This window comes from Pleurodeles waltl, chromosome 5, assembly GCF_031143425.1.
Source record: "Pleurodeles waltl isolate 20211129_DDA chromosome 5, aPleWal1.hap1.20221129, whole genome shotgun sequence".
In the NCBI taxonomy this organism is placed as follows: domain Eukaryota; kingdom Metazoa; phylum Chordata; class Amphibia; order Caudata; family Salamandridae; genus Pleurodeles; species Pleurodeles waltl.
The window spans coordinates 183,869,992-183,883,206 of record NC_090444.1 but is presented as its reverse complement, the minus strand read 5'-3'; positions in this window follow the sequence as shown (position 1 = coordinate 183,883,206).

Here is a 13,215-nt window from a genome sequence, read left to right as displayed (position 1 = left end):
AAGGAGTTGTGTGGAAAACGGGGAAGTGTGCGTCGGTTTCTTCAGGCACACACATACGATGAGCCAATGTTTTTCCATGCAGCAAGGGGATTGCGTTGATTTCCGGCATGCAGGCTTGGATCCTCTTCGGGTGGCGGGGTATTTGGATGCCCCAGGGACGATGCAAAGAAATCCTGGGCATGCAGGATGAACTCACAGGAGTTGCGTTGATCCAGTGGGTGATGAGGGGAAATTTCTGTCACACAGCAGGTGCTGTGTCGGTTCTTCTCGCAGGAAGTCTGGCTGTGTCGTTCCGGGTCGGTGATGCATCGATCCAATGTGCCGTGTGTCAAAGTTCTGGTCGCAATGCTGGCGCTGCATCGATCTCCACTCGGGGAGCCGGGCTGCATCGTTCCGGTTCGGTGTGTGGTGATTTTCTCATCGCAGGGTAGGCTGTGCGTCGATTTTCTCTGCACAAAGAGTTCCTTGCAGAGATGAAGTATTTTTGGCCCTGAGACTTCAGGAAACAGGAGGCAAGCTCAATCCAAGCCATTGGAGAGCACTTCTCAGCAGGGCCAGAGGGCAGCAATGAAGCAGAGCAACAGCAAGGCAGCCGTCCTTTGCAGAAAAGCAGTCAGATGAGTCCTAGCAATACTAGGGAAAGCGTTAGACTTCAGAGGATTGAAATTTGCTATTCAGTATGTGCCACGGTGGGGAGAGTGTTGGACTTCAGAAGGGTTAAAAAAACTCTTACCACTGCAGTCTGTGCAGCAGTAGGAAAAGTGTTAGATTTTGGAGGGATAAAATATACGATTCTCACTCCAGGCTGTGCAAAAGAATGAAAAGCCTTGGACTTGTGAGGGAATAAATGTGCCATTCCCACTCCAGTCTGTGCAACAGTAGATAAGGTTTTGGATGCTGTAGGGGTAAAATTTACTATCCCCACTCCAGTCTTTGCAACAGTAGGCAAAGTGTTGGACTTTGGGAGGTGGAGGGGTAAAGTTATTATTCCCACTCAGTGATGTTGTCAACCCCCCGCTTCATCAGCTGGAGCAGAGGTGGTGTTATCTGATTCCATTGGGTCAAAACTGTTGACAACAAACACACTTTTACTCATCTTGTCAGAGTTGACCTGTGTGAGTGGTAAAATTCAAGAATCCTAAAAGTAGCATTTATTATGAAAGGACTTTTTTAAGGGTAAAAATAGAATTGATCCTAAGGAGTTAATGTTCCTTTGGATCTGGTTGTGGTCAAAATGTTTCTTGCCCTTTCACAGTTCCAAACGTGATCCTTTCACAGTTCATTAGGAACTAGGGTCTTGTGCCTCATCCAAGTTGAGGGTTCTAATCATGATAGTGTTATTCAAAAGTGCCCTTGTGGTAGACCCACACCTTGTGTTATATACACAAATTGTGATTGTCTGAAAAAATAATATTTGTATAGATACCTCCATTCTTGAGGTCATGATGCTGCTGTAGACCCTCAAATAAAATGTAGCACACTACAAACAACATGTAGGCATGCATAGGTATTGTAGGAAGTTTCTTTAAAACTATGCTATGTCTGCATGTAACACTTGTGTTAGACTTTTCATCCTTGGTTTGGTCTCCCTTAACTTTATGCCTCGGTTCCTCAGGTTGTTGATGTGTGCTGGACTCTGACTTTACTGTTTTTGTTACTCTGGGCACTTTACCACTGCTAACCAGTGCTAAAGTGCAAGTGCTCCTTTACAAAATGTGCATGTAATTGGCTTATCCATGACTGGCATATTTGATTCACTAGTAAGTCCCTAGTAAAGTGCACTAGAGGTGCCAGGGCCGGTAAATCAAATGCTACCAGAGGGCCTGCAGCAGTGGTTGTGCCACCCACATAAGTAGCTCTGTAATCATGTCTCAGACCTGCCATTGCAGTGTATGTGTGTGCAGTTTTAACTGTAAATTCGACTTGGCAAGTGTACCCACTTGCCAGGCCTAAACCTTCCCTTTTCTTACATGTCAGACACCCCTAAGGTAGGCCCTAGGTAGCCCCAAAGGCAGGGTGCAGTGTATGTTTAAGGTAGGACATATAGAAGTGTGTTTTATATGTCCTGACATCGAAATATTGCTAAATTCGTTTTTCACTGTTGCAAGGCCTGTCCCTCTCATAGGTTAACATGGGGGCTACCTTTAAATCTGATTAAAGTGTAGATTCCCTGTGGGAGCGGATGGACATATGGAGTTTGGGGCCTCTGGGCTCACAATTTAAAAATACATCTTTCAGTAAAGTTGATTTTAAGATTGTGTGTTTGAAAATGCCACTTTTAGAAAATGAGCATTTTCTTGCTTATACCATTTCTGTGACTCTACCTGTTTGTGGATTCCCTTTCTGGGTCAGTTTTACAGTTGGGCTGGTTGCACCTCACACTAGACAGTGACACAAAGGGAGCTGGGGTGTAGCCTGCATATTCTAATGAGCCATCTGTGCTAGGAGGGAGGGAAGGAGTGGTCACTCACACCTGAAAGGGCTGTGCCTGCCCTCACACAATGCAGTCTCGAACCCCCTGGTGATTGTCTGGGTCCTGTCCTGGGCACGGCAGGATTTCACATTCACAAGAGACTTTACTTTGAAGTAGGCCTACTTCAAAGGAGAAATTGGGTATAAGAATGGCACCCAAAACCACAGACTTTAGAGCACTTCTGGAAACCAAGAAGAACCTCTGCCTGGAGGAGAGCTGAAGAGATGAGGAAGAAGAGCTGCCCTGCCTGTGACTGTGCTTTGTGGAGCTATCCTGCAGTTGCTGCTTCTGCCTGTGCAAGGGGACAAAGACTGGACTTTGTGGTATATTCCTGCTTGAAGAAGATCTTCAAGGGCTTGACTTAGAGCTTGCCTCCTGTTGTTTGAAGTCTCAGGGACAGCAAAGACTTCTCTCTGCGAGCACCTGGAGTCTCTGGAGAGACTCCTACTCTGCCCTGTGGTGCCCATCCAGTTCCTCTGACCATGAAAGGAGAAGCTGGCAGCCTAAGAGGAAGAAATCCACACACAGGACACCGTGCGGGGAAAAGATCGACGCGACTCCGAACTAGGGCTGAAAAAACGCCGCGCCGCCGGCTTCGCAGCTGAAAATCGACGCTCGTCTGCAATGCGACTGAAGAAATGACGCACGGAGCTGGAGAAACGATGCACAGCATCGCAGACGGAGGCTGGGAAATCGCAACCCGTGCCGCGTGGTTCTCGGATCATCGTGCGGCTGAATTTCTGACTCAAACCATCGCTGTGTGTGTAAAAACAATGCAAGGCCTGACCGGACCCGTGTGCAGACCAAATCGACGCATCACTCTCCTGCGGAGAGATGAACCGACGCACGCCGACTCGACAGAAGGGGGAAACAACGCAAGGTCTCGCTCGTTAGTGATATCGACACATCGCAAAGCCCTTTTTAATGCACACCCACCCGTGCAGGGTTATTTTTGAAGCGCACCAGGTACATTTTCATGCTAGCATCGCTAGCTTGGTGTTTAAAAGTACATGAAGACTCTTTTTACATTTTAATTGATAACTTGACTTGTGTATTGTGGATTTTTTTCGTTTTGGTCTTGTTCTGTTTAGATAAATATTTCCTATTTTTCTAAACTGGTGTTGTGTGATTTTGGAGTGTTTTCAATAAGCTACTGTGTGTGTTGGTACTAATACTTTACACCTAGCACTCTGAAGTTAAGCCTACTGCTCTGCCAAGCTACCAAGGGGGTAAGCAGGGGTTAGCTGAGGGTGATTCTCTTTTTCCCTGACTAGAGTGAGGGTCCTTGCTTGAACAGGGGGTAACCTGACTGTCAACCAAAGACCCCATTTCTAACAGGTTGCTACAAGGAGTCAAGCAACCTCACACCAGTAGGATCATTTCTAAAGGCCCCAATTAGAATCAATTATGTTTTTAACTTTAACAAAGGCCCTTGTATATTAAATTAAATATTACTTTGAGGTTTCTTTAGTTCGTTCTAACCACTCTCACTCATCATTAAAGCCCATCTACATAGGCAGACTTTTTGGCCAAACAACAAAAGAACTCTGGTAAAAGCGCCCCAAGGGGCCAGTAGGGCATTGCATTGCCAGCCCTACGAAGAGCACACACCCAATATATGAAGCATGCCACAAAATTGGTAAACAAGGGCATGTGCCCCTAAATAGCCATGCAGTTTTCGGCACTAAGATGGTCTGTTAGTCATAAGGGACAAACAGGACCTTCCTCTCTTCTTAACTGTACACCCCTTAGATACTTATTTGATTCAGAAGACTCCACCCCAGGCTGTTCCATGATTTTCTCAATCATGTTGTCCCTAATTTGACAGATCCTCCTCCACCTTAATGTCTTTGTGTCAACTTCCTATGTTGTGTATCGGCCTCTCCCCATTCAAAGAGGTCCCTTTTCTAGTACTGGAGTTGTGGGTCCTGTGAGGCTGCCTAATATATATCTACCTGCCATCTCAATTACACCAGTCATGAATTGCCATGTTGGTATGCATCTTCTGGCACTTTTGAACCTTCAGTATGCTAAGCAGGCACGGTTTCACTCATCCTTCTAAGCTGCCCACCACTATATGCAACGTCACCCACTACTGCCTCCCAAAAACTCATCACTGCAGGTAGATCCAAGTCATGTGCAGGAAGTTGGCCACCCGCAGCCCCACTTGCTGCACTGCACTGAGCTGCGAGGGTAAAACATACTCAATTTTCAGGTGTAAGGTACACCCGATGAAGAAAACTGAACTGAATCAATTTGAATATGGCATTAGGAGAGACCTGCTTAACCTGCCAGTCGGCCTATTCAAGTCACATATCATCAGGTTGTCTGGGCGGTCATGTACCTAGTGCTCCTTGCCCCCTCTGTCTCACCCTTTCTATCTTTTAGAAGTCCTTGTGCAGATGAGGCATTACTCTAGTGCACCCTGCCAATCCCATCAGTTACACACAATAGCATGCTCATTTGGCTTCTCAGGAAAAGTAGTCAAAACCTGTCTTACCATGTGTGTCAGACATGCATACTGCAAATTCCCATACTAAATTATTCCTACCCCTGGTCATAAGTTATAAAAACTATTTTAGTAGAGGTTTCCCACTGTCTCATAGCTCTGCCACTCCATCCTGGATAGGACATGTCCTTCAGTAGGGCAGAGATGGATTGCAGCTTCCAGAGCAGCTGTTCCTCAGCAAAGGGGAACCTTTTCAACAGTTTTGCAGACTGTACTATGCCATATATTTGCCACTAGCTTAATCAGGTATGAAGTACTTTGGGTGACTCCTCTCCCTATCGAAAAGAGCTGTTGGAGGGAGTGGAGTCTACGATCACCTGCAAGCAAAAAGATCTCACAGTTAGGCTCGCAGGCAAACCAGCTAACCGCATATTGCAGCTGTGTTGCTGTATCATATAAAAAAGATCAGGAAGTCCCAACCCTCCTTGATCTAAGAGAAGCTTCAGAACAGCTAGTTTCACTCAACTACTTTCCCTCCCCCGTTAACCATGTCATACAAATGGTTGAGGTGGTGGATTGTAGCCATCAGGATTACGTTCTAAAAACTGTATAAACATCTAGGGAGGAGCATCCTCTTTATCACCGATATACGGCCCAACAATGTTAATGCCAGCTTAACACAAAACTCTATGGAGTGGTCCATTTGTCTCAAAAACGTCCCCACATTGAGACCATAGTGTAATGCTTTATCCCTATGCCTAGATAACAAAATCTGTTCTCTTCCCAGGCCAGCCATAGCTCCCTCGGGAGAACTTCTTCCGTCTGTCATAAACCTTCCAAAGGAAGCAAAAAGCTCTTAGCTCTGTTTGTGATGAGGCCCGACACTGCTGCAAACGTGTTCAATTCCTCCAACAGCAGGGGCGCAGCTCTGTCCAGGTCTCTTAAGATATAACAGGACGTTGCCTGCATGCAACCTATGGATGTTGACACAAAGCACTATCTAATAAAATTTGTAGACAGCTTTGCACCAAAAAAAAATACGCCTCCTTAAGGGAGATGTATATTTGATGAAAAGTTTTTTTTCATCCAAACATTTCATAATTTGCAAACGTGCTGAACCACAGAGCACATATACAAAGTTGGAAACGTTGTAAACTATATCTAGGCATATTTTTGTACTGGAAGGTAACCTTTACTGTAGAAAATCTGTGCTAGACCTCACGTGACACAGGCAGCATTGCACCATAACGTGAACCAGAAGGCAGAGGGAGCAACACAACCATATCTTAGTAGAGATGGTGCTGTTCTGCTCTCTCTCCCTTTCACATCATTCAGTAAGTTTCAGCACTGCTTTGCCTGACTTCTAAGTATACTTTCCTTATGATGGGCCGATCTACTAACCTTTCATGGAACCCAGCAAGGCAACTTGCTGTGCTGCACTGCGTCGCGTGAAAAAAGAGAACACAAATTCACCATATCTACTAAGATATGGAGAACTTCTCTTCTTTCCCAGCACTGGAGCACTTCCCTCAGACTACTGCCATTGCCGGCACCCTTAAGCCAGGGGTTAAGGGTTCCTACATTACAAGTATGATTGTTTTTGTTCAGGAAGCGATGTCTTCCTCCACAAAATCAGTCTCTAGAGATATATTCTTTTTATGTTTGCTGCCAAAATAAATTAAGATATTTTTCTTTGTTATGCCTCTCTCGGGTAAGAGTTCAATTTTGGTACAAACCTAGGTTTATTTCCTGTAGAAAATCAGGTTTTGCATCAAAATACGTGGGTGGATGCATGGGAACCAGCTATATAACACCCACCCAATGCATAGTAAAGCAACTCAGCGCGAGGTGCTGCATTGTGTATTTTTTATTTTTATTTCAAAAGCCACACAGTGAGATGCAAATTGCCCCTTGCATGGCTTTGGAATTCTCCACTAGCCATTTTGAGTCCTGGCTGCGCCAAAAAATGACAAAATCGTGATGCAAACAGTTTGGAAAGCTTTGTCTCTCACCTATTTATGGTTAACGAATGAGCTGCGTTCCTTATCAAGAAGAGTGACTGATGAGAAGGACAGAACAGATAAAAAGCTTTAGCTTTTGAAGTCACAGCCGAGGCTGGGAAGCGTTAGCAGGCTAAAGTCTATAGCCAAAATGTAGAAAAAACTCATTGTATCGATGTGGCTTTTAAAATAATGTTCGGTCCCCTATATACAAGCTTGGCACGGAAGCATCACTGACGAGTATTCCACAATGATCTCTTAAAGCTGCATCTTGTTGTAATATCCATCATTGAAATGAAGGAATACGAGATGGAATCAAAATAGAAAACATGTGCTTCATTCATTAGCACAAACCTAGCTGCTCTACATTAGAGAAAATTGGTCACTTTTAAGGAAGTGCTTTTAATTGCTTAATTTAAGTAATGTGGACAATGGGCATACGTATTTTATTTTAGGGCCTATCTAGCCCACTCAGAAAATGTAATAGACCTAATTTTCATTTAGTATAGGTCTGTGCAGTCCCTAAAACACCTAAATGGCTATTAATTTAATCAGGTAATTTAACTATAGCGCAAGAAAAGGCCACCAGCTAGTTGTCACGCAATGATTATGAGGATGACATTTCTATCCCATGATGCCAGCGGCAGACTTTGATACATCATTTTCTTTTTGAAGGTTAAACTCAGATAACCTGCCTTTGGCATTTAATTAGCTACATATTAAACACTCTTTTAATAATAAAATGATTAAAAATTTTATTGCTTCTCAAATGAGGCCCTTTTAGATAGATTTAATGACATGGTTAGAGTACTGTAGTTTGTGAACCAACCCTTACTTGGGCCAGTGTCTACTAATGATGTTATACCGCGTGCAAAACCTCTGTTTTATTCGACCATTTTGAATACAATTCACAAGGCCTTCCCAGCCTCTCTGTTAAATGATGCAAACATTCAAGAAATCCATGATGCATTTGTTTTTCTTAATCAGATCTATTAGATAGTCAATGCAGACCTGTGTTTTGCACATGTAGGTAGTATATGATTCACTTTAAAATGTAGCGTTACGAAGTGGTTCTTAACACACGTCGGTTTTTACAAAGGAATTAAATACGTAAATCTTACTTCTTTAAAGTTGCAGTTGAGGTAGATGACCCTGTCAAATGTTGAGTGCATGCTGGGGTACCAGAGCGCCAGCATTCAAATCATAAAAGGTCCCTTGTTCTTCACAAATCCACTTTTAGTGTGCACTTGCTGAGAGGCACTGTGTTTTATGCTGATTGAGGTAGGGAAACAATAACAGAATCTGCAAACCCTATCGAATACAATTTTGTGTTGGGTATTGGCTGTAGTGCACACCTAGCTCCAAGAAGCAGCAGAGTAATTAGTTTACACAGATAATTTTTAGTGTAGCTTAATCCATCATTGGGTGTTGCATTCAGAATAGTACGATGTGCTGTGCCCAGATAAACTGTTTAGAGAAAACATGATGTGGTCGATAGGAGTGAATTGGACATGCTTTCCACCAATACTAAACACTACAATGCACAGACACTTATCACATTACATATTTGTTGGGTTTACTATGGAGCAGGAGGTGATATGCCAGTAAGGATGGTGAAGCTAGAACACATGTGTTGTTATAAATGGGGCAGTCGTTTACGAGCTAGATCACATTTCCTCTCTGGTTCAGATTGTGGCAAGCGAAATGTACATTTGTATATGTGTTGTGAAAAGTGTGGCTAACCGCAGATTGATCAGCTGCCAATTAATCTGCTAAAATCTAAGGTGACATGTATACGGTGGTCAAGTTGTCATTTATCTCTTTCAACACCTTCCATCATGGAACATCTCCTAGTGCGTTAACTTGCATCCAAGCCTCGTGTGTGCAGAGTTTCATTTGTTCGAGAGCCTCTCAAGGGAACTTGGCATGCAATCTATATGCAATTTATCTGTTCAGCAGTAACTCATTTTTTCAGTGATGTATTAATTTCATAATTAATGTAAGCAAGCAGCGATAACAATTATATTTGAACTATTAATCATGTAATTACTCAACATTATAGTGCAATTAATTAATGCAATCCAAAAAACAGCGGCAAATCAGATATATGAAATATTGCTCAATATCAATCAATAACAAAGTATAAGTGTCATGGTGTGTATTTAATTTTACCTTGCTGAGTATCTAGTTCTTGTCAAAGAACACAGTTTAAACATTTCCATCTGTAAAGTAATGAACAAAGTGTTAATTAACCTGAGTCACAATGCAATATGTCTATTCTGAATGACCAAACAGATACTGAATCCATGGAATCGCCTAACAGCAGACGTATTGGGAACGACATTCAGTAACTGAAGACAATAAATTAATGGAACATAAACAAGGTAACAATAATTAGGGGAAAAGGTGTAAAGCTGGAGACCAAAAAGGAGCAGGACATAACTGTTACAGAGGCGTGGCAGTACTTATCCGGTTACAATTGTCTGTTGTTCTATTACAGTACTGTCCCATTACAAACAACTCTTAAAATTAAAGTTTTTTGTGAAGATAACGTAGGCTGGGTAATGGAAGTAGTCTTTTTGCGAGTGCAAAATCACTTTGTAAATTTACAAAAATTGGGTTTACACATGTAAAAGGATTCACTGAATCGAGGGTTTACAGTGGAGTAAGTCTGCTCCTAGAAACACGCAGTAGACTAGAATGCCCTGTTAGTTTGTGTACCCCCATGTTCGAGGGCATTCACAAACGTCTCTCCAATCTATTTCTGCCCTGAAAATGTATGGGAATGTACTCTTGACAAGGGTAAAAGAAAAACATTCAAGGTTGTTCAAGTGTGGGAGGGAACACCCCTACCATTGGTGGGGGTATACAGGAAGTGAGTATCTACATGTGTGAAAATTGTTTCTGCATGGAAAAATAAGTTCACATGAGCAAAGATGTACATGTGCATTTGCTCCAGTGAAAACTTAATTCACACACCTTTACTAACGGTATGCTGAAAAACCTGTGCTTCTCAAAGGTTCTCTAAGTGCCACCTGGTACATTTGTGAATTCCAAGAATTAGTAAATCCATGCTCAAGTGCGGTCCTAAACATCCAGGTTTGTACTAGACAATGTGATTATAAGCAATGTCTGTCTTTGCTGTTCATCCTCTCAAACAACGGTACCTACTATCCATACCTCGTATCCATCAATTTGGTAAATGCTATTCAAGAGACCTAACATTATTAATGTACAGATTTTACTCTTTTGTAGTACGTGCAAAGCCCAACGTCCATCAGAGCCATATACAAAGAGACAGGAAAACCATAATATGAATGCAAGGGTAGGCAAAAAATGAATTTCACAACACAAGCAACGTAAATAATAGAACAGGTAGACTGCTATGATTGGGAAAACGATGTATGCAGTACATGGTATATATGAAAAGGAAGAGATCAGTGCAGTAACAAAACCTTATGGGCCAACCTCCATGGTGTGGTGAAGATTCCCTCCCAGACACCAACATGCAATCCTTGTCCCTCAAGTCCCACCTTTGCAAGCACTCCCTGAGGTGCATAACTTAAACAGACTTACAGGCCTGGGTCTCACACATTGCAGCAGAGCTGTCCCCAGGTGACACAGATGTTCAGGCTTTGGATTCAGTCTACTGAGGTAACCCTCATGTGAAAAAAAGGTACAGATTGAGCTTTCATACAGCAAAACTAATCCACAGATGACAGAGAACTATAGACTCTAGGTTCAGACTGCTGAGCTGACCCTTAAGTAAAAAAGAAATATACAGGATAAGATGTTACAGAGCGTACATGGTCAATGGAGGAGAATATTGAATTCCATCTTCTTCCCTGAGAAGATTAGACCAACCATACATGCAAAGGGGAGCAGTGTCTAGGTCCCACAGACTCTTTCTTGCTAGGGAGTAGAAATCTGCATACTTTGTTAGGAAAATACTGACCACTGTTCTAACAGAGCACACACTAGAAAAGGAGTTTAGGTCCATTGGTTAGTGCTATGCAACTGTTACCTGCAGTACAGAAGGTCACCAGCTGATCCCTGCCACCTTAATTAACCCCACGCTCACCAATGGTCTTTCTTCACCTTACCTAACTCTCAGCCTGTATTCTTCTGTTAGACCTGATAGCCTTAGGGTTGTTATCCCTAACTTTTTGCTTGCCTCCCTCCACTTTTTATATACTGTTTTTGCTAGTTTTTAGACTGTGCGCACTTTACCACTGCTAACCAGTGCTAAAGTGCATATGCTCTCTCTCCCTTTAAACATGGTAACATTGGATCATACCCAAATGGACTATTTAATTTACTTATAAGTCTGTAGTAGAGTGCACTATATGTGCCCAGGGCCTGTAGGTGAAATGCTACAAGTGGGCCTGCAGCAAGCACTGGTTGTGCCTCCCACTTAAGTGGCCCCTTAACCTTGTCTCAGGCCTGCAATTGCAAGGCCTGTGTGTGCAGTTTCACTAAATCACAACCTAGAGTACGGGGTTCTTGTAATGAAGGTGGGTCGATAGTGTATCAATTGTAACACTGGACCACTCGTGACCCTCAACTAGAGGCGAAGTGTGAGTGAACTATGGTGTGGTGTGTGGTCTGAAGGGGGGATTTCCTTTACGGACTAGGTGGTCTCACACACTATATAGTGTCATGCTTCGTCATATGACCACCTAGCCCCACCCAGGTAGGACAGTGCCACCTCGGCGGACTCAACCTCACTGTTAAAAGAACAGGAGGGAGTGCGTAAATTAGTTATTGTTCTGGAAAAGGGATCCAGCTATGCTAGGAAATAAAAACACCTACTCAGATACCCATGTGAATTTTAATAGAGGGTTCTGTGTGGTGTGATTAAAAAGAAGACTGGGGAACCGGTGTGAGAGCAATGACTCACAAGGTCACCTATCTAAAAGAAGTAGCTGACATGTTTCTGCCCTTGAAAATGAGCTCTGGAAGGTCTCTGGGCATTCATCAGGGCGTTGGATCCCTGTTGCATATGCTTAGTGAGCGCTGCACAAATAATAACACTTAAAAAGGGAAGGAGGGGGCTACCTTTACCAAGGGAATACCTGGGGAGGACCTACAGTACATGGGAAAAACAGACCAAAAATGACAGTGATAAGGTACAGCAAACCACAGCACACGTGACATAATACATGCAAGACTTCTGGTTGCATTTAGGCATAACAATCGCATCAATACTGGCTTATATGGCTTCTCAGGACCAAAAAGACTTCATCTCTACAAGAAGGACTCCTTATGCGGCGAAATTCGACTCACAGACTGCCAGAAACGACACACTGCCTGCACCGCGGTGACAAATTCACCGCATGCCGAACTAGAACGACGCTGCCAGACTTTGCATCGAGAAGATCGACACAGCGCCAGCATAGTGACCGGAAATTCGACACACAGCCCACCGGATCGACGCACAGCTGAGCTGGAACGACGCAGCCCTTCTTCCAGAGAGGAATCAACGCAGTTCCTGCTGTGCGGTAGAAAATTCGATGCAACGCCCACCGAATTGACGCAGCTCCTGTGACTTCATCCTGCCAGCGCAGGAAATCCATGCATCGTCCCTGGGACATCCGATAACCCCTCAACCCGAAGACGATCCATGAGCAAGTGCCAGAAATCAACGCACAACCGTCCCTGTGGGAAAACTAAATGACGCATCGCTGTGTGCTACCCAAGAAATCAACGCACACTCCTATGTTTCCATACATCTCCTCCTCAGCGGTTCTTTGTGGAGATTTTGCACGTGAACCAGGTACTTTGTGCTTGAAAGAGACTTTGATTGCTTTTAAAAGACTTAAGACACTTTATATCACTTTTCAGTGATATCTTTACATTTTCTTATTGCATCCTTGATCGTTTTTGACCTGCAAATATCCAGATAAATATCATATATTTTTCTAAATACTGTGTGGTGTATTTTTGTGGTGCTACACTGTGTTGTTGTATAATTTATTGCACAAATACTTTACACATTGCCTTCTAAGTTAAGCCTGACTGCTCAGTGCCATGCTACCAGAGGGTGGGCACAGGATAATTTGGATTGTGTGTGACTTACCCTGACTAGAGTGAGGGTCCTTGCTTGGACAGGTGGTAACCTGACTGCCAACCAAAGACCCCATTTCTAACATCTTCTATTCCATCCTTTTTACAGTCCTCTCCGTTCAGCATGGCCCTTTCTCACTTGCTGCTTCAGTTACTGGACTCTTTCCCTTTTCAGTACTACTTGCTGCTTTTGTACTTGCTTAGTCTATTCTATGCTAGTCAGATGG